The sequence below is a fragment of the Corvus cornix genome, chromosome 4, assembly GCF_000738735.6.
Source record: "Corvus cornix cornix isolate S_Up_H32 chromosome 4, ASM73873v5, whole genome shotgun sequence".
Taxonomy (NCBI): Eukaryota; Metazoa; Chordata; class Aves; order Passeriformes; family Corvidae; genus Corvus; species Corvus cornix.
Genome location: NC_046334.1, coordinates 49,813,412 through 49,834,769, shown reverse-complemented (window position 1 = coordinate 49,834,769; position 21,358 = coordinate 49,813,412). Strand labels below are relative to the sequence as shown.

The window sequence follows — 21,358 nt, the reverse complement described above, 5'->3', positions numbered from 1 at the left end:
ACCGTGGTGGATACAGAGCTAGGAATCCTGGCTTTTCCTAAGCCTGCCCTGTTCTGGTCAGGTGCGGGTTGTTTCTTGTGCATTGTTCTGGAAGTGTGGAATGACACCCAAGACCAAAGTGCTGGCTGGAGTCTAACCTATTTTATTAGCTCAGTTTCAGGACAACTTGCTGTGACCCGAGATGACTCGGGCAAAATCATTCCTGTGGCTTCATTGCCTTGCAGCTTGGGTTGACTGCAGAAACAAGTCAGGCTTGTGCATTTCCACAGCAAAGCCGTAACTCATAAGCTGTTCAAGAGAGCAGGGAAAACAGGTTTTGGGAACACATGAAAGCTTGGCAGATGCTGGTTTAGATCTGACATGGCTAATCCTGAACCACAGTTATTAGGCCACAGCACTGGTAAATGTCTGGTTGGTTGTGTGCTCCTTACATAGAGGACTGCCTGCTCTGGCAGTGTGGCTGAAGGTCCAGCTTGGACCAGATTGGTCTCTCAAATTGTGATGTTTTAAAGTGGAGGTGCCATTGCTGGACTTGCCTTCTGTCTGGTGCAGCTTAACTCCTACCCTTGCTAAACAATCCATCCTGACTTACCAGCTTCCGTTTCAGTTCATGCCCTTTTTTCCTGAGTGCTGGGATAGTCTTGAGCACCCCTCTGCTTTTAGCTGGGAGTTTGCTCTTCAAAAGCACCCTGGGGATTTCTCCCTATTTAAATAAGAGCAATAGGATACTGTACTCTGTCCTTACTTAGGAAGATTATTTTAATTTAAGACCGAAAACTGTAGTGTGGTAAAATAAAAATATGGCTTGAGACTAACAGGTTTTTAGCTCAAATTAATCAAGCATAATTAAATGTGTCTGCTGGTGGAACATGTCAGGTAGCTTGACATTAGGTGGTGCCCTTGCCAATGGCACAGAGTGATAGTGGCAGCAATTCTTACTGTGCCCCTACCAGAGCAGAGTTGTTTCTCTGTATGACAGGTGCTAAAGGATGTTATTACACATCACGTGCTGTTCGTTTCTTCCTCAGAGGGAAAATACTGTATTTGGAGTATTATTTTGGTGATTTTTTTCTTCTTTACAGATGGGTGGGGTAGAGTAAGTTTTCAAAATGTACTTACTGCTCTGTGCTAGAGATGGGCAAGACAAGTTCATTTTTGCACACAGGTTTGAAGATGGTATGTCGAGGTTTCTCCATCAGCTACCCTGGGTTGTTTTTTGTAGATTGGATGCTTGGACAGATCAGTCTGTTCAAAGACTGACACAAAGGCATTGTGCTGTCTGGTGAAGTTCACTGCCACCGTGGATGTTGCTGGTGGCACAGTCTTCTTGAAAACCCTGATGGGGAAGGACCCCCTTGATGTTGGTTGACTTTCTCATCATGGGGGCCTGGCTGTGCTAGCAGTGGCTTTTCATTAGTTGCCATGATTAAGTTTCCTTTTTCCTACTGACTTAAGTGGCTTCTACATGGCAAGGATCAGGGAAGCAGTGTCTTTGAGGAGAAGCTCAGAGAACCTTTCTGATGAACACTGCCTGTGTTTGTCCTGAATGACAGTTAGGAACTTCAGAGGATCCAAGAGTCTTCATCACTCTGGGCCAGCCTGCCCTGTGTCCGGGACTGCTGGAGAGCCTTTAGGTGCTGAATCTGGTCTGCAGCCTTCCTCTCCCACACCTCAACTGAAAATTCATTAGGGAGAGATGGTGAGGGAGCCTAGAGAGCATGAAGATAATCTGTAAACTGTAAGAACATTGGGAAGATCTATGGAGGCATGTGGATGGGCCATGCCTGAGAGGCCATACTGCCAGGTGCAGGCACAGGCCCTGAAAGAGCTGTGGGGAAGGCTGGCTGCTGGATCCAGGCAGTACCAAGAGACTGCTGTGATAAAGAAGAAAGGCCTGTTATAGCATGAGGGACTTTATGCTGGAGGATGGACGGTAGCACAGAGTAAGGGCCTGGCAGTGAATTGAGAGGATGGCAAACAGTAGAATGGAGCTGCAAAACCTGATAGGAAAAGTTGTTGAGTGGTGAGTGGGTAGTGCAGAGGTGTCCAGAGACCCTGAAGGGCTGCAGGACCATGTTACAAGGAGCCCTGCATGGGTGGGGCCCTACTGCTGGGGCAGCCCCTTTCCCTTAGCTCCAGCAGGGCAGTGCTATCTATCCGAACCAGCCTCTCAAAGCAGCCTGTCACTGGCATACACCATTCAGAGGTCTTGCTGAATTAAATGTAGCAGATAGGGCTCAGCATCCTTGTTTTGTACCGTTCAGTTCTTTTAGCTTTACTTATGTAGCTTTCATATTTTAAGAGTGCTATGCAGATCTTTGTCTTGACTGAGAAAAAAACTCTGTTGCAGACTTTGTGGGTGGGGTGAGGAAGACTTGCAGTTTTGGTGATTTTTGGTGAACAAATAAGGGACTTTTAACATCCATTCCACAATGGACATTCTGAAAATCCCTGCCTCTTCAAAGGCTGAGAAAAGCAGCTACATAGGCCCAGTGCCACCAGAGGCCTGAGACTCTTATGCTATCATGCTGTGTGATCTTTAACTCAAGCTGTGGCGGAGGAGGACCACAGGATAAAAGCCACCAACTTGCTTTCTTTCCTTCCTATTGTCTTAAGCTGCTTTGTGTCTTCTGTGTTGTGTTGGGTCTAAAACTTGATTTGGTACTCCTTGTGAGTAGGGAACATTTTTTCATATGGCCCAGAAAAAAACTTACATGACTTGAGGAATGCTAAAGTAATAGCAAAATATTAAATGCTGATGCATTTCCTTGGTGTGATTAAGATATGATATCTCTAATTTTTTGGGGCAGTAAAACATTTGAGTGTGGCAGTGCTGCAATGATAGTTGTTCTTTCTACAAGCTTGATAAGCAACTGCATGGATTGGTGTTATTTTTGTATTATCTTGAGAAACAGGACTCTCCTTCATAGACATCTGTGGCTAGTCATACACACTGGCCAGGAAAGCAAGCAGTGGAAATCCTCTGCCAATGCCACAGATTTAATCAGTATGGTCTGTAAATAGAGAAATGGTAGCTCCATGAAGTTGGTCTGTGGGAGCTCTCCATAATAGTGTTTGCTCCGTGTCAGCTAACTCACAAGGCATTGCCTTGGATTCCTGCCTCTAAAATCAGGGTAATAGTAGCCTTCCTTCCCTGTGTGCCCTTCTTGCCTTTTCAGATTATCTCCTTTTACTGTCTTGCAGTGCCATATAGACAAGTTTGGGCATTTATCAAGATAGCCATGTAAAGTAGCTACTTTGATATGCTGTAGAGAGAAGAACATCCTCGGAGGGATGATGAACTCTGCCTGGCAGGGGGGCTTCCCCAAGACAGTGCTTTGGGAGCAGGTCAGGGCACCTATGTCAGGCCTTATTCTGAGCCTTATTTTGGGGTGACATTTTCATGTTTATGGACTGGAAAGGAGAAACTGGCTGGTGAAGCAGAGAGCCTGAGACTGAGCAGTATAAGTATCCCTATCTCCTTCTTCGAAGCAGGAGCAAGTGTGAAAAGCACATTCAAAACAAAACTGGCCGCTACCTTCAGATTGCTGAGTTTTCCAAGGGGAACTCAAATGGCTTCTGCCATAGCTGGGCCAGGAGGCCTGGTTTGTTTTCTTTCCTGACGAGACGATTGCACACTCAGCAGCACCAATGGGCAGGGCGAGGCCGCGGGCGCGGGGCTGGGGCTGGAGCAGGCGCTGGGGAGCAGGCAGCGGGGAGCAGGGTGTCCGCTCCCGCCGTGGGTGTGGGCGGTGTGTGCTTGGCGATTCCTCCGGGCCCGGAGCCGAGAGCTGTCCGGAGCGGCCGCTTCCCGGGGCGCGGAGCCACCGGCGCTGAGCGGGGGCTGCGGGAGCAGGGGAGAGGGAGCTCCGGGGCGGCTGCAGCGGGGCTGCTGAGAGAAGAGGCTCCCTTCGCCACTTCCCTGCTGCGACACAGCCCAGCCCGGCGTCTCCTGGGCAGAGCCAAAGGAGGAACCTGCGTTTCCCTCGGCGCTGGTTCCCGGCGCCAGCGTCTGCTGGCCCGGGCAGCCGCCCTGGGAGCCCCTTGGCGGCTCTGAGCCCTGGGCCAGGCCGCAGGCTGGTCCTGCAGCCGGGGCAGCCTCAGGTGGAGGGTGGCTTCACAGAGAAAACAACTGGAGCCTCCTCCACGGTTACAGCAAAGCCATTGGCGTTAGTTTTGCATTAGATCCAGGTGGGGGAAGGAAGTGTGAATGTCCCCCGGGAGAGAGAGAACTGCAAAAGTTAGACAGTTTAGAGAAACACATGTGGGTTTGCATGTTCTGCATGTTCTCCCTTTAAAAATAAAAATAAATATTAAAAATTAGGCTTTTTTTCACAAAGTAAGCACACTTCCTATGTGTTGTTTATAACTCTGGTGCTAGACATAAGCAACAATTATCTTTATAATTATCATCTAGGACAGGAGAAGGGCTTGTAGGGTTAAATACAGTGGGTATCAAGAGTGTCATGGTTTACTTTCTGAGCACTGCACACACCATACTATTTGAGGCAGACCAAAATCAGAGCTGAGCGAATCTGAGAACAAAAAGGAAATCAGGCAGTGGGGACAGGAACAGCTTCTGCCAATTGGAGAGGTCTGCCCTCAACCCCAGGGCTGCCCTGTGAGGTGGCAAATGTCTTCCTAAAGTGCCAGCAAAAAAAACCACAACCAGGCAAACACAGAAAGAATCTTGTTCCTTCAGTAGGGCAGATGGGTGTTTTGGAATTAGGACCTGATTTGGGGGAAGAAGAATGAATTAGTTCTTAGACGTTGAAACAGGTTGCCAGGGAGGCTGTGGACACCCCAACACTGGCACTATTCAAAGCCAGGTTGGCTAAGGCCTGGAGCAAGCTGGTCTAGTGGGAGGTGTCCCTCCTCATGGGCTGGGGGTTGGGACTGGATGATCTTTAAGGTCCATTCCAACCCTTAAACATTCTATGATTATATGATGTGACTGCTTTTATGCTAGGCTGTCCCAGAATGAGAAACAGGGTAGTTAAGTAACCCTCAGTGCAGTTCCTAAGCACGCTTCACTTTCAAGAAAGGGGATGTAGGTTTTCATGTTGCTCTGGAGGAAAGCTCTTCCCGTACATTGTCCACCAGTTCTGCGCTGACGTCACAGGAGGAATTGTGCTAGGAAGTTAGGACACTGGATTCTGTGTATCAGATTCCAAGAAATCATAAAGTATGTAAGTGTTAGTTTTGTCACAGAGCACATGTTGCTGACAACCTAATCTCAAGAGAAATATCCCAGAGAAAGAGCTAATTAGTAACCTCTACACAGTGGGGAAACATAAAAGTAATAAAGAATAGTTCTGTAGTTGAGATAGCAGAAAGCTGTGGTCTCAGAAAGTGGGGAAATCTCTGCCTGCCTTCCCTCAGAAGTGTATGGGTTTAATGTATGGAGCTGCATCAGTCTTGAAAAGAGGCTGAAAGAATGGCGATGACCGCACCCAAATCTTGGTGCCAAACCCATGTTTGATCATTGTTTGCACAACTCAGGGTTCTCTATTTTAGGCCTGAGAGGTCTGTGCTGCTCAGGCATGCCCAGGTCTGAGTCGCCCCATGCCTTGCACCCACCTCAGCACTGCACCCAGAAGCTGGGCAGCTCAGGGCCAAATCCCGCAGAGGACTAGTAGCTGGAGGGCTGCTCTGTGGCCACCTGAAGCCTAGGGCAAGCCTGTCACTGAAGGGGAAGAGGCAATGGTGCGGGAAGGGGCTCAAGAGCTGAGCTGAGTTGGAAGTTGAACTTTGTAACTCAGGAGGGAGGCAGGAGAGTCCACAGGGAGAGGGTGGCATTTCAGGCATGTTTCTTCATTTAGGCTTCCGTGTCAGGCCTGCTCCACTGTGAGTATTCTGGAGGGCTTTGACTCACCCTCTGAAGGCCTCTAGTCCTGCCCACACAATGTGTCAGGAACCTGCCTCATGCTAGATTTTGAGTTCTGTTTTATTACCACAGGCTTCAGTTTGTGCCACTTCACTACCAAACCTGAGGAGTATCTAACCCCCAGCATTAGGTTGCTGAGGAACCAAAGCCTAAGCTCATCAAGGCGTAGTAAATAGTGTGTGAGAGTTTTACCAAAATCCATATAGGAAGTGCTTGTGAGACTGCGTTTTCATTTCCTCTTTCAGATTGAGTGCTCTCGCAATGAGTAATGCTGCAGAAGTTACTGTGCCTGGTCTGCTTTAGAGACTCTCTTAGCCATGCTCTCTGCCATGCTGTGAGGAAGCCTCCTTTTTGCTCAGGTATCTGTTCCTGGGAAGGGAATGGCTTCACCTCCAGGTTGAAATGTGTCTGGGCGACCTACCTGATTTCCCCTGTACTGCCTAGGAACTTGGGGCAAAGCAAATAGGCACATCCCAGTTTTCCTAACACACAGCTGGCATCTTGACCGCATAGATTTTTCCTGCTTCTATTTGAAAATGATACCAAAAAGGAATTAGGCTCTTTTTTCACAAAATAAGCATACTTCTTCTTGTGTGTTGTTTATATATCTGGGGCAGTGGCAAGATATAAGCAATGATTAACTTTATTTTGTGTAATTTAATGATCATCTATAACAGGAGAAAGGTTTGTGGGGTTAAATACAGTGGGTATCAAGAGTGCCATGGTTTACTTCCTGAGCACTGCACATACCATACTATTTGAGGCAGACCAAAATCAGAGCTGAACGAATCTGAGAACAAAAAGGAAATCAGGCAGTGGGGACAGGAACAGCTTCCTTCCTTAATCTCAACTCCCTTCCTACCATCAGCAGCTGTCTTGTTTCTCCAAGAGGGACAGAAAGCAGTGGATTAAGAAGAAATACGACCTTTCATTGAAGATTAACCCATGTCAAGACCCTGGGTAATGTCATTTTATAATTTCTTATAAACCCTTAGTTACCTGTGGTTTGAGACTTTATTTTTTGCTGTCAGCCTACTTCTCAATGCAAAAATAAATTGCAAGCCTTAATTCCGCCCCCATAAATATTTTCCACAACAAAGTGCTTGTTTCTGGAAGTCCCAGATAATGACTCATAATGAGTTTTTTAAAAAGGAGAAGCAATGTATTTTTTAATGTATTAACTATTCTCTCATAGCCAGATGTTCCCCTTCATTGCACAGCATGAAGAGGTGAAAAGAAGCAGAAAAACTACAGTAAGAAAGACAAAAAAAATCCCCAAAAGCCAACCCAACAAATAACCAAATATCAAGAGAAACAGGTCAGGTGTCAATTTTACACCTAACTTTGGAATTACCTACATGCGCAGAGTGCATGGAGCTGAGGGTCTTTTGTTGGAGTTCCTCCAGGTCTCTTGGAAGTGAAATGATGGATCAAATGCGTGAAGCATGTGTATTACTAAGAAAGGTCTCAAATAAATAAAATTCAACTATTTTTGGGAAGTTACTGGGTCAAGATCATTCAGAAAATGTACTGGAGGGACATGGGTGGAAATCAAGACATGTTAGAACATGTTTCTTACTGTATGGTTTTGTTTCTTTGCTGAGTTCACTCAGTTCAGTAGTTGTTTATGAAGTATTTTACAGATGGATGCACTCTTTTTCCAAAATGCAAACTACTTAGCCAGATGGCTTCACATCTGGATTAATCTCAGCACAAAACAGAGAAGAGTAGTTGCATTTTTAAGTATCTGCTCTCTGTAGCAGACCTAAAATTGGTGATGATCATGAAAGGCATTTATATCGGTATAATTTGCAAATAGTATTTATTTCTCTACTTCTGACAGTTCTGAATGTTTCTGATGGAAACATTTAAAAATGTTTGGGTGTCTCATTTGCTTTATCACAATTGCAATGGAAACTTACTGCCTGATTGCTTACGCTGGTATTGGGAAACCCAAACCCTGTTAAAAACGGACAAATACATATTTAATGTGAAAATGAAGAAACAGAAGTTCTCACATAAACTGGTGATGCACTGAAGCCCCTTATTCAAAATCCTGTCTCAAACTAAAAGGAAGTTTGAAGATTTTAAGAAGATAGGATTCCCAAAATGCCTTCTGTGAGCCTTCCTTACCTTCATCACTGTTGATAATTAACTGAATTAATTTCATTTTATAGGGAAATGAAACAAAGTGATTCCCCAGCCTAACTGTGCAGCACTGCTCTGCAAGCTTTGCAACAGCAGGTTTACAGCATGTTTACACAGGCTATATTCTTTATATTTTTGGCACAAACTGCCTTTCATCTACACATAAATTATCTTTTTGTTTCCTTTTTGCTTTATCTTGTAAATTATTCTGTTGGTTTTTAATCTTTCTTGGAAGCAATATGACTTTATCTTGGAATGCATTGTACTGTCATAATGTTAATGTGGACCAATTCATTAGCTGTCTTCAGAGAGTTTCCAGCCTGCAAGGAACATAAAATGCATGGCTTTAGATCTGGATCAGGCAGTCTGTTCCTACTGATTCATGGCTGGAGATGGTCTGAGATAACTTCACTGAGCCCAAAATATTTGCTGAAAAGGACTTGGTTTCCACTTCTGTGCTTCTGGGTTTCAAGGCTGCTTGGGAAGCCAGTGCTCATGCCTCTGCCCCCGAGCTCTCCTGCTATGCCGGTGAGCTTGGGCTGCTTCAGCAGAATGGGACAGGAGTGCCCTCCCTGCATTCTGATTGCCTGATCATACACAGTGGACAACCTCTTCTGCTGATGGCTCCTAAAGTATAGACCATAGACTCTTGAAATCCTGAAACTACCATCACAGCTTTGCTTTCGGTGTTGTGGTAGTAGTTGTGGTAACTGGAAGTGGTGAGAATCTGGCCAGCTCAGTTTGTCTGTGCTGGGAAAGGTGGAAGTCTCAATGTCTGTGGTCCCTCCACCTGCTCAGCCTCCTTATGCTGGTAAAAAAGAGGACATATATGCTGATAAAATGATATTACTGATCAGTCTTGACCAGTGCTTCAGAGGAATCCTCATTGAATGACAACAAAACCGTGTACACCTATGTTGAAGTAGCCCAAAGTGCCTGCCTTGGGTTTTTGCACAAAGTCAGCTAAACATGCATACTCTGCAGGCAGGGCCATATTCCAGGTTCCAGAAGAATATCCCAGGTGTTGTTCCTGCTACCGGAGAGTAAATTGCACGTAGCTGTGCTGGGCCGTTGTTGATCTCCTTTTCTGCTCGCATGTATTGAGCTGCTGGGCTGTGCTGTGCCATTATTCCCTGAAGCAGGGAGGAGGGAGCTGGAGGAGCAGCAGAGTGCAAAGAGAAAGCTTCCTGCAGCCTGGAGGGTTTGCCTCCCTCCCCCGTCTTCAAGGTTTTTACATCTGCTCCCATAGTCACCAAAGAGAGAAAGATATACCAACTCATACACCAACCCACAACAAACCCACACAGGCAGAGCTGCGAAGCTCTCACCAGGAAGCTGACTTACGCTAAACCTCTTCACTCTTTCTCGTCACGCTGCATCTGGGTCTGCTGTCACTGCTGCCTCCAGATGAGCTAGACCCAGTTGCCAGGACTACTCTGGCCTGTATGCACAGGGGTCTCTGGGTGCCTCTAGAGCTTTTGGGTTTTTTGTCCTCTCAATAATACAGTTGTTCTAATCTGCTAAAAAAGAAGTCTATCTGAAAAAGCCAAGAACACAGAATACCACTCTTCTTTTTTTCTTCCCCTGTCTCATCCAGGATAGTTGACTTTCGTAACGTTTATTTTCAACAGCCTCTTTCAGCTTCCTGCCTCTGGTGAGTTCATTGCATTTTCTTTTTTTCTAGGAGTCTTAATGTGAATTGATATTCTGAATCAAATTCAGTATACTTTGTTTTACTTTTGTTAATTACTTTTATTAATAAGTTTGTGAAATTGGTTTACATAATCAGTTTTACTTTTCTGTTAAATACCATCTGTTAAATGCTCGTATTGAGATAAACAATTAAACCCTGGTCTAGATCTTGCATTTTGTGGATTTTCATTTGTTCCCGAGGTTTTTCTTCACTCCAGCATAAAAAGGCCTTATATAAAGTAGAAAGAGGGGTGTGATGGGCTGTGCCATGACAGTTTCTTCCATGTTAACTGATATAAGAAAAAAGAAAAAATCGGAATTGCTCTCAAGATGGTGGATCTGATTCTGATGCTCTTTTCTGTTGTACGAACTATGAACCCAGGAGTGATAGATGTGTAAATCTGCAGCACTTCAAGGGATGGTCTTCTTCCACTTCTGTGAAGTACATCATGCTTATGAGGAAACTGTTCTGCTTCATCTTAAATATTCCCAAGCAAATTTAGGTGAAGACTTTATTGTGAAAATTTGAGAAATAGGTTTTTAGGACTGGAGTGAGATTAAAAATATTTTTAATTTGCTGACATATCTGTGGCTGGCTCTGGCTCCAGCAGCTGCCTGGTCCTGCTAGGTCTAGTAAATGACTGTGCCACATTCTGAGATGGAAGGTTTCCATCTAAATGGCCACGTCTGTAACAACTTGTGTTCAGGTCACTCCCACGGCTTCTTTGCTTTCTGAGCCTACTGTGGCATGCTTATGGTGTGGGGTCCCCTTACAGAGCAGTATGTGTGTGTGTGTGTGTGTGTGTGCATGCGTGCACATTTCTGCACACCCATTTCCAGATTCTGCTCACAAAACCTGCATCTTATGATGTTCTTGTGGTGATGGAATGGTCTTGTCACATTGCCAATGAGATGCAGTTAATCTGAAAGGTGAATGAGGATAGAGCACGCTGAGGCTGGAACCGTCTCTCTGACACAGGTCCCCGCAAAAAAATCTGAATGTGAATTTAAGATTTTCTAACTTCTCCTTTAAGCTGTGTTTCTACCTGTGGATAGGACAGGAGTTGAGCTGTGGCATCTGGCAGAGGCCAGCTTTAATGAGGGGTTTATCCTGAAGAAAATACTTGCAGAAGAAAAAGGTAGGGTAAATGAGATAAGTTAGTTGTGAACAGGCACATATGTCAGCAAATTTTGGTGTCTGTTGCTGTTGGAATAAGGTGGGATAGTGCTTTATATGTTCCTGCTTCAAATTTCACATTTTCAACCCCACCATTTAGATCAGTGTGTGGTGTGTTTGTGATTTTCCAGTAGGAAGGACCATATGTGTACACTTACTTGACTTTAGAATGGGGTTTGATGTAATTTTTCAGAGATCGATCTGAAGATCTATCATACAAATGAAGTCAAATCTACTGGAGAAAGTGGGTACTGACTTCATGTGAATACCACATTTGAGACTTGGGCAGTAACCGCGGGGTCGAAAAGCCACGTGTGCACTTGCTTCCTGCTAAGTTTAGAGAGCAGGCCTTAGTGAGGCATAATACCAGGTTTTACATTCCCTAGATTAGGTGCTGCAAACCAGGAAAAACTGTAGGTTTGTAGTTATAGAGAATTGGTGTTTTTATAAGTAATCTGTACTCACTAAGTTCCAGAGCAAAGAATTAAATTTTAAAATGTGTTTGATTTTCATGTATAGCAAGACAGAAATTCATAGCCCATCAGCAAGGCAACATGGCTGTAAATTACTGTCATTTAATCCCATTTTAAGATAAATTTACTGTGCCAAAGCAGTGTGAAATCAACTCATAGCAGAAGAGCATCAGGCCTCAAAATTGATGGTAAAGTCTCATTGCTGGTAACGGCTGCTAGTGCCAGTGATTTTTAGGGAAGTGATCGCTTCTACAGTGAGGGGCGAGCCATATAAATCCTCAAAGAGGTAAGTGGGTGATCTGCAGCATACCCAGAGCACACAGGAAATGAGCAGCCAGCGTGGTGGCGGTCTCGCAGGCTGTGCCCGTTTTGTACAGCAGTGGGTCTGCACCAGCGGAAGCTCCTGAGGAGCTTTTCTCAGTGATGCTTTCTGATAATCAGCCAGGAGGATACCCAGGCAGGGAGATGAAATTCTGCTGTTTCTCCTCTTGCTTTTGCTGTGCAGTTCTAGATGTATAGCAGTAGGTGGGTTAGGCACTTTAGTGTTAACGATTTTCTGTGAAAATTACCTCTTCACCCCCCTTTTTCTTTGTGAAATGTTGATGCTGTGATTCTATAGTTTTCCCTAAGAAACAGTAGAATGTTACTGAATGCACCATTCAAGTGATTAATTTGACATTGACCATAAAATGAAAAATTGCAGCTTTTTCTATAGTGCTTTTGATTATTGTTTGAAAAGAGATAAAAGAAGTAACTGTAAAATGTAGCTTTTTCAAAGTCTTGATGTAACATTTTAGACATCACACCACACAGCTTAACATCATTCCCAAATTAGGTTCTCACTTTCTGGCTAGTGGTGTGTGGTTTTATTAAATTCACGGTTTTCAAATGTTTCCAAGCTATGATACAGCTTATAGCTAAAAGATATTTTGAGATAACCCCAGCATAGCAGTTAAGAAAGGAAGTTGGCTGCAGCTGTCTCAAGCCCACTATTAAAGCATTATGGCCTTAAAATACTGGACAGGATCACACAAACACAACAAAGCAATGTAGCAACAAAATTTTTGTGCTGTAGCCTACCATTAGCTCTTCTCCACAAAACCAAGTAGAGTTTCATATTTGCTTAGCAGAAGTTAGTTGTCCTTCAATTTTTATGTCAGTGAAGGACTAGAAAAGGTTCCCAATCCAGCAGAAGGATCAGTGGACAGTGGAAGGGGGAGACTTTTGGAGCTTGTGAAACCTCTGTAATGCAGCAGTGAGAGTACTGGAAGTCATGGCTATAAAAGCTTGGCATATCAGGTCTAATATGAGCAGCTGGCAAAGTGTCAAGGAGCAATAATCCCAGCAGTCCCAGTCTATCACTGCTGACAGGGTGGCTGAAGGTTAGCTGGGAACATGGTCTGAGCACTTAGTGCATGCATGTATTCCTGACAGAGCAGATACAGGAATGGTTTGTGCCCAGCCTTGCTTGTGGCCGTGCGCTGTGTTTATCACAGACCCTTATCATTCCCCTCCTGCACAGTTGCCTGCTGCTGTGTCTGTGCTGTATTGCTTTCACACGAGGAATTGCATTTGGTCTTTGGTTACAGAAGGCAAGGAGAAGTGTAAATTCCTGAGGGATGAGGGTGGGGCTGAACTTGACATGCTTGTCTTTACCTGACAAAATGCATGAATCTGCTGGAAACCACACAAGGATTCTGCTATGGTTTGGAGATTTCCCTACGGGGAGCCATGGTGACCTGTCACATGGGAAAGACACAGCATGTGCTGGAAAAGGAGCAAACACCTCTCCTGGCAGAAGCTGGCACAGTGGGCTGTGGTTACGTACTGTGCATGATTTCGCTTCTCACACACAAGTGTGAGCGTGGAGTACCAGTAACTGACACTTGCCAGCTTGAGGTTGTTGTACCATCTGGTCACAGCTCTTCTCCTCATGAGTGACAATGTGTTGCTTTTGAAAGTTAGACTGATTTAAGTCAAAATATAGATAGAACTGGATCTCCTAATATAAGAGCGTGAGACCAAGACCCCATGGTAGGTAGGCATCTCTTTTGGTTGTCTCCTGTGCCATGGTCATTGAAAAAATATGAAACCTCTCAAACTTACAGGAAGACTGTTCTTTCCTTTCATTGATACGCATGCCAGTGGACACACAGTCTTCAGCTTGCCTTTTTTTTTTCCATCAAATGACTGTGCTTAAAAACTGGTAAAGACTTTGGAGTTCAAAATTACTGAGGTACTGATATACTTAAATTAATTTATCTATTCATTATATATCTAATTATCTATGGGCTTTTGTTTTTCTCAATATAAACATATATTATGAAACAGCTGTCATAAAAACCCTGCATGTTATTTCTTTAGTTTCCATCAATTTAAATGCAAGTTTTTAAATTCCCATCTCTTTCAGTGGAGTTTTAATTCTGGATGAAAAGCTGTTGGATAAATTATCTCTGAGTTTGAATCAAGTCCACCAGGATTCAAAAATAAAGCATGGGAAATGTTCTCATAATGTTCAAACATCTTTCTCCTAAAATATCTTTCTTTTCATATATGTGATCATTTTCATTCAAAATATGTAAAAATCAAGAAAATCAAGGAAAGCTTTCTATGCTTCCCACTGAAGAATTCTGCATTAAGATTTACCGTATTGTGGGGATTTGCATGATCTTTAAACCAACTGAAAGCCAAGTAGATGTCAGCTATAAATATATGAAATGGCTTCTCAAAATACTCAGCTGAAGAATGAGTGAGAAGGATTTATGTATTAGTTTTGGTTGTACAGTCTTTTCTCCTCTTAACCTATTCCATATGACCCGCTGCTGTCTGCAGTATTATATGTTTTATATAAAGGTGGCAAGAGATCAAGGTCGTAATGGAATCAGAGAAAAGTAAAGAAAAACAGGCACTAAAATATATATTCTGCTCTGGCATGTGGTTGGTGTAAGATATAAACCAGTGTAAAATCTGAGCTACCAGGTGTAACTTGTGCTAATTCTAGAAAAAATAAAAGGGAAGAAAGCATGTTCCTTTGAAATTGGCTTTTAATCATAACTATGCATGGAACGTAGGCAGTTTGATGAAGGCAAGTATGCATGCCCATTTATTTTATCTAATTTAATCTGCTACAATTAAGGAATTCTAGAGAGGCTGCATGGTGAGAAAAAAAAATTCCTGCTTGTACTGTAGATATGTATTATCTCTTACTTTATCTGTGTGCTGGATATAGTGCATGAATACTGAGTCATGGCATAGATTGTGAAAAGCAACTCCTTTTTTTTTAATTTATAAAACAAAAAGATAAAAATCATAAATCAACAAATGCAGGATAAGTTATGATCATTTTATGTTTTATGTCGCACCTGCTACTTGAAAAGTAATTGAAATTATTTCTAAGCAAGCTCTTCAAATTTTTAACATTTTAATGTACATGTGTGCATACAAAATTTAAGGATGATATTAAAGATGGCAGTTTTCCACTGTGTGAAATCTAGACTATGATTTTAAACACTTGGATATATACAGAGATAAGAAAAAGGGGTTTGTTGCTGGCAGTCTTAAGGGGGAAAAGCTAAAATTATCAGGGAGTTTCTGTGTTATAAAATAAATAACCAACCAAATTATTGTTGCTTCCTTTGCTAGCTTTGCTCATTAACTTCAGAAGTTTAATATTTGTCACAGCAAAACAAACAGCGACATGCAGTAAATATGAGTTCTTCCTAAATTAAAAATAAATCAGTACGTTTTAGCAAGAGGTCATTATTGTGAACTGTTTGATCAACTGAAATATCATTATTACTACTCAAAACACCTGTACATCCAACACTTTATTCTTATCACAAAATATACAAAAATAATCTTCCATGGAACACTGGCTAATTCTATTCTAACTAACATTTTCCTCCTCCACCTTTACCTCCCACTGAAATCAAACCTGTGCAAATACATAACCTAATGATTAACATGGAGAACCTCCTTCTTCTCCCACTGATACTAGGGGGAGAAGATCTAGACTTGAGAATCTCCTTATTTTGTGCTAGGTATTTTAGAAAATCAGAGCAAAGTTAAACCTGAAGAGACTTCTGAAAGTAATGTTGGAGATCTTGCAAGGGGTCTGTTGAAGAAAATGTACAAGTGGTAGGCCAATTTTTTTAAGACCTTTTAACACTGAGGAGAATGTTACATCACCTGTATCATTCATGTATTAGCTTTTAGCTGGACTGTTACTATTGATTACTTCGAAGTGTTTAAGAGAGCCAGTCAAGATGATCAGGTAGTGTGCAAACAAGGGAGAGAAGTGCAGTCCTACCCCAGGTTAGAGCCAAAGCACACAGAAGTCAGCCTTCTCCTCTGCAATGGGCTTGGCACAGGCTCTGAAAGAGGGGAAGCCTTTTTGCCTGCAAATGCAAGTGCATATATAGAGTTGCCAGTTTATTTTAACAATTTATTATGTTACACATCTGCAGGATTTAATATAAATCCACGCATCTCCTTAACGGCAAAGCACTGTAACATATTGCAAAGGTATGTAATAATACCTTTAATAATAATAAATGTAATGGCTGCATACACAGCAGAAATGTAATAGTTTACAATGGGTGACTATGTAATTTTGTATGTAAAACTCTTATCCACTAGATACTTAGGTTATTGCAAATCCCCATTTAGCGCAGCAGTAATCTCTGCTTATGTGCGTACAAATGCACGTGTACCTGTATGTAGACCGCGGTCAATTCAATAATGCATCCGTTTGATGCAAAATATGTATGCAGGTTTTCAAATGATGGTAACATATCTTGCCCACAATTTGTTGTTTCCTACAGCAATCTGTAGCAATGTGTTTTGCAATGAATTAGTATCAATGTGTCCATATATATATGTATATGGACATACATGCATGTACGTAAGGATGCAATTTTTTTTGTACATGGATGTATCGATTCATTATTGAAATAGTTAGATTTTAAATATACACTGATATATTTTCAATATTTTTGTGTATCTATATGTGTACATATACAGTTCTATGCATCCAGTCTAGCAAATAATGCATCATTCTCTGAGAAATTACAAATTATTATTTAAAACTAAGAGATGTTAGTTGTGTATGAAAGAGAAATGGATACTTCATGATGATTATGCCCATGTCTGCAGATGGTAAAAAAAGAACAAGCAGAAATAGAGAGTTTCTGGAAAGAAATCACAATCATTGTTGAAGGTTGTAAATAAAAGAGTACTTCAACAGCCAAAGAGTATTTCAACACCAAAAAACATTTTGGGAGATTTCAAAGAGCTAAATCTGTAAAAAAAAATCCTACAAAAATATGTTGTAAATGCGTTTTTGATTTGTCTCAAACTGTTTTAAAAGAGGATGTGGCATGAAAAATTTGAAGCGGTTTGAGGCCCAAAGCTGCAAACATTTCCCCATGTCAGTAATTCTACACACACAGTAGTCTGATTGAAGTCAATTAATGAAATTTTGTATTTTGTATTATCAAGGCTTCAGTTTGGCTACAATGCAGTTAGACTTGCTGAAAATTTGCTTTTGACCTCTAAGTTATTCTTAATAGAAAAACTGTTCATAGGTACGTGTGATAGCATTGCAGTCAGCACCCAGCACTTTATCCATGTTCATCTGCAAGTGTATCTGTATCCCCATCTGGACCCAGAAGCAGTTCTATGTCAGTGGTGAATATATATGTACATATATATGTGTGTGTGTATGTGTGTGTGTATATGTGTGTGTACGGAAACAGCTACTATGAGGGAAGGCAGATGGACAGATGGTTGATGAACTTCTGTGCTCGAACGTACACATGTGACATTTGCACACCAGCTGCTCCGTGTATGGCTGTATCTGTAGGGAAACTCAAGAATTTCTTCTCTGTTTAAGAGCAGAGGAGAAAAATTAGCACAGAAAAGGGTGGGAAAGAGAGGTGACGTATCCAGTATCTTGCAGAAGGAAAACACTAGGCTTACCTAACTTCAGGCATGACATGCCACTCCATTTCTGATGACTTTGAGGATATTGGATCAGACTGAGAATGTTTTATGAGCTGGTTCCTCTGTGAAAGGATTACTTTCCTACACTTGATTTACCCAAATTTTAATTTGGAGATAATATTTATACATGGATCCCTTTTGAAAATGCCCCATAATGCCATGAATGCCACGAAGTCTGTAATTTACCATGTCACTCCATAAACATATGAAGAAAAATTACTTCAGACTAATGGCTTGAATCTTAAAGTGGGTACTTAGCATTGCCAGATCTCACTGAGTTCTATTTAGAGATTTAGGATCTCAGATCAGTACATGAGAGTCTTACAGGCTTCTCGTTGATTTTTGGAGTGGTTCTGATGATCTGTGCTCATGTTTAATTTGTAAATTGCTGAATCAAGGTGTGATTAGCCACAGCAAGAGGGTTCTTGAAGATAAAATAAATATTTCTTTTGTCTAACTGGATAATTAGAATGGGAGTTAAATAGTTTTTCTCAGCGACTATAGTAAATTGAATAGATCTTTAGTTGTGTCATAATCCATTGTTTATATATAGATATTATTATAGGTACTATTACTAAAGCAATGAAAGCAATTTTTTAAAATTTAAGATAGCTCATTAAGCAGTTTTCTGTGTATAAATACATATGCAGTATAAATAAATGTGCAGTGTGTGAGCATGTGTGTAAATATGTACATTTTGTTATACGAAAAGCTTTCATCCCTTTACTAGGACTTCACATCTCATTTAATCTTGTAAATAACATTGGTCTGTGTTTGTTGTTGTTTTATATCAAGATTTCACATTCTCAATATGAGGGAATTTCCTTTAAATCTGATAACGTGAGTTCCCTTGCTAATAATAAAGTCGACAAGATTACTGAATATTTGATCATAAATCCTTCTCTTCATTTGCAGTTATTAAAACTGCCAGAGAAAGAAACTGAGGTATTTTCAGGTGTTGTCTTGATCCTGAAGTGATTTTTTGCAAAGGCTTCTAAGAAAGTGGTTCTCCATTTTCTCAAAATTTCATAAATTAGAAATTAAACCCAAAATTTAGTTTTGTATTTTTTTCAAAACAAAATGCAGAAATTTGAAAAGATGGACAGGATTTCAGTTTTGTGAATAAGGGATTGAAAGAAAAGAATTCCAAGTTTTTATGTCTGCAAATTTTTTTTTTTAAATTGTGGAAGGAGATTGTTTTTGAGATGACGAGACATCCTGGCTTTGATGTTGTTTGCTTTTCTAACTTTAGAAGGGCATTGCAGAAATTATTGTACTTAAGGATAAAACATCCATGTAAAAGCTCTCATCCAAGCTTCTGAGCATCCTTTCAATTCTTTTAAATATAAAAGCACATTGAAAGATAATCTGGCAGTTAATCTGTCAGTATTATAAATATATCAGTCAGCTGAAGTATTCTGCCAGTGAGTAACCTGCCATCTTGCTCTTGGGCCAAGGAATAGAGATGGCCCCTGTGGTAGCTGGCTTGGGAAGTGAATGAGTTGAATGGAGATTTTTTTGGTGGAGTAGTTTGGGGAAAAGATGCAGCACCTTGCAAAGGTACAGGCTGTGAGCCAGTTCTCCTTCATGGCAGTGGTACCACCACTGAATGCCACTATGGACTGGAAAGCTGACAGTCTCTGAGGTGGTGGGAGGCTGATTGTCAAGACAGGGCTATAGATCAAATTTGTCTTAAAAGAAGTTAAAAACCAAGAGACAGCTAATGCAAATGTCAGAGAATCAGCTTAATGGATGCATGACGGGTACAGCAAGGGGCCATTTGCTTGCAGACCAGCTGTAGTCTCCAGCCGGACTGCAGCTGATGGATTAATTTTCAGGAGACCTATGCTTTGGAAGCAGTCTGGAGGTTTGTATCTGAATGGAGCAAGTACACCTCATCCACAGAGCTGAAAACAAGGTAGTGTGACCTTGACAACCTGGTGATCTAGCAGAGCGTCCAGACTGGAGTCACAACAGTCATGGTTTCTGTGTCACAGCGGCTGTATCTTCTGGGTGCTGTCACTAACCAGGCAACAGCGTCTCTGCCCTGTCTTGATTCCTGCCAGCTTTCCTCCTCCTCCCTCTCCTTCTGCTTGCAGGAGTTGTTCCCAGGCCCTGTCTGTGCCCTGCAGTGCCCACTGTGCCCATGGAGGTGAAGGTGTAAAGCTGCACACTGTTCTGGTCAGTGAGGGTAGTCTTTGTGCCTCCTTCCTCTCCTCGAGGGCCTATAACTAAGGGATGCAAGGAGAGTTCTTATGTATCTGTGATGCAATTGGAAGGAGCAGTGATTACAATCAGCACACTGGAGAAGAACTGTAGGCACTGTTTTGCAGACCCCACTTCTGTGTGAGGTGGGACTTAGAAGAGTAGGTAGGCAAAGACAGCATGTACATTCAAGCATTGCACAGCAAGTGGAAGTCTCTCCAGTGGTTTTCAACCTTTTCTATTAGTATAAATGTTTTTGTTTCCTCGCCATGTCAGATCTCTTCAAGAACTAGTATACACAGTGCTCAAACTGAAATACTAGCCTGCTGTTATCCTGATATAAACAGGCACTCCACTGAGATGTAACTGAGGTAGGGAGTGGATAATAGCAATAATAGTTAGCATGCTAACTGCTTTAACTCTCTGAAGCTTTTTGTGATTGCCTGATCTAAAAAGACGGCTGTTTGCCTGCATGGTTTGTTTACATATGAGCTAATTCCGTTCAAATTCCAGCCTACCTAAGGGTGCACTATCAGTATCTAAGATAGGTTTTGAAATTAGAAGTTCCTGACTGTTTTTATTTTCCCCTATCATAAGACACTGTCCATCCTCTGGAGATGTTTAGCCATAGTGAGTCATGCTCACAATGATTTTATAGTAGATGCCAGAGATATTCTTGGCATAAATGAAAATCCCATTTGGTTCAGTTGATAAACTTACCCTTTTTGATACAGCAGTCTGGCTTTCCTTTGTTGGTAGAGCTCTTTCAGCAAATACCATATTAGTTTTTCATGGGATGTATATTCACTTGAATCCTCTACCTGCAAAGGGCTCAGTGCTGCTGTGCCCTACTTCCCATCCCATCACATTGCGGGTTGGTAACCTCACTCACCTTCTCCGTATTGTATTCAGCCATGATCAAGTGTGAGGCATTTTACCTGCCTGAAGATTGCTGAGGTGCAGGTCAGACACTGCCAGAGAGTGACTGTTGTAGGGCTTCTTGTGCTAGCATCATCAGTGAATCCACACTCTGTAACCACACACTAGTGCCAGGGTTCTGTATTCCAAAGACAGAGGGAACCAAACCTGCAGTTTGCTAAAGATCACTATTCAGCATGACCACACAAGAATAAGACATACATTCTTATACCTAATGATTTTATAAAAGGTCTTACCTCATTATTCAAATAATATCTTCAAATATTCAAAAATTCAAATAAAGTTGTTATGAATGATGAAAGCATAAACCAAAAAAAGCATAAAAGAAGATACAGGTTTATATATTGAATTCCAGATACAAATTGAACTTAATAAAGTCGGTAAATTTTTGAAAATCAAATTGTTGGAAGAAAAAAACAATCCCTCAGCAGCTTAGACTCCATCTCTGATCTGTGATCAGAAGGTTTTCTGCAGTCTTGTAATGGGTGTAGCACACTGCACTGTTGGACCAAGACAGAATATGAGAGAAAGGGGCCAAAACTTTTGCAAATATTTATAAAACTGGTTGTATGCTGCAGCACAGAAGTGCCCAGTACTGTCTTTATAGGACACTGCTTTTTGTTGATGTTTAATCAATCTTTTTCTGTCCATTGAGGTGAACTTGCATAATTATTTTAATACTATAATACTGCTCTTACTGTGAGGCTGCCACAAGGACCAGCTATGTGCCTAATTAAAGGCACATATTTAGTCCCGCTTGTATATGGAGACACACGAATGGTTGTGAACAAATGCAAGATCAAGGCCACTGAGGGCAATTTGTCCACAGGATCA

The 21,358-nt window shown here is 41.8% G+C and overlaps 1 protein-coding gene across 4 annotated transcripts in view; it reads left to right on the top strand.

The window, feature by feature from the left end:
* The first annotated feature begins 6,127 nt into the window (after window positions 1-6,127).
* Window positions 6,128-21,358, top strand: part of RHOH (ras homolog family member H) — a 41,256-nt gene continuing 26,025 nt past the window's right edge. The window contains exons 1-2 of one of the 4 annotated variants that reach the window (XM_010401773.4): window positions 6,128-6,246; window positions 6,756-6,847. The gene's annotated coding sequence lies outside the window, so the exon portion shown is untranslated. Of the gene's footprint in view, window positions 6,247-6,706; window positions 6,848-7,784; window positions 9,690-21,358 lie in introns of those variants that run through there. The other 3 variants (XM_039551465.1, XM_019287434.3, XM_010401772.4) reach the window with 3 other exon arrangements.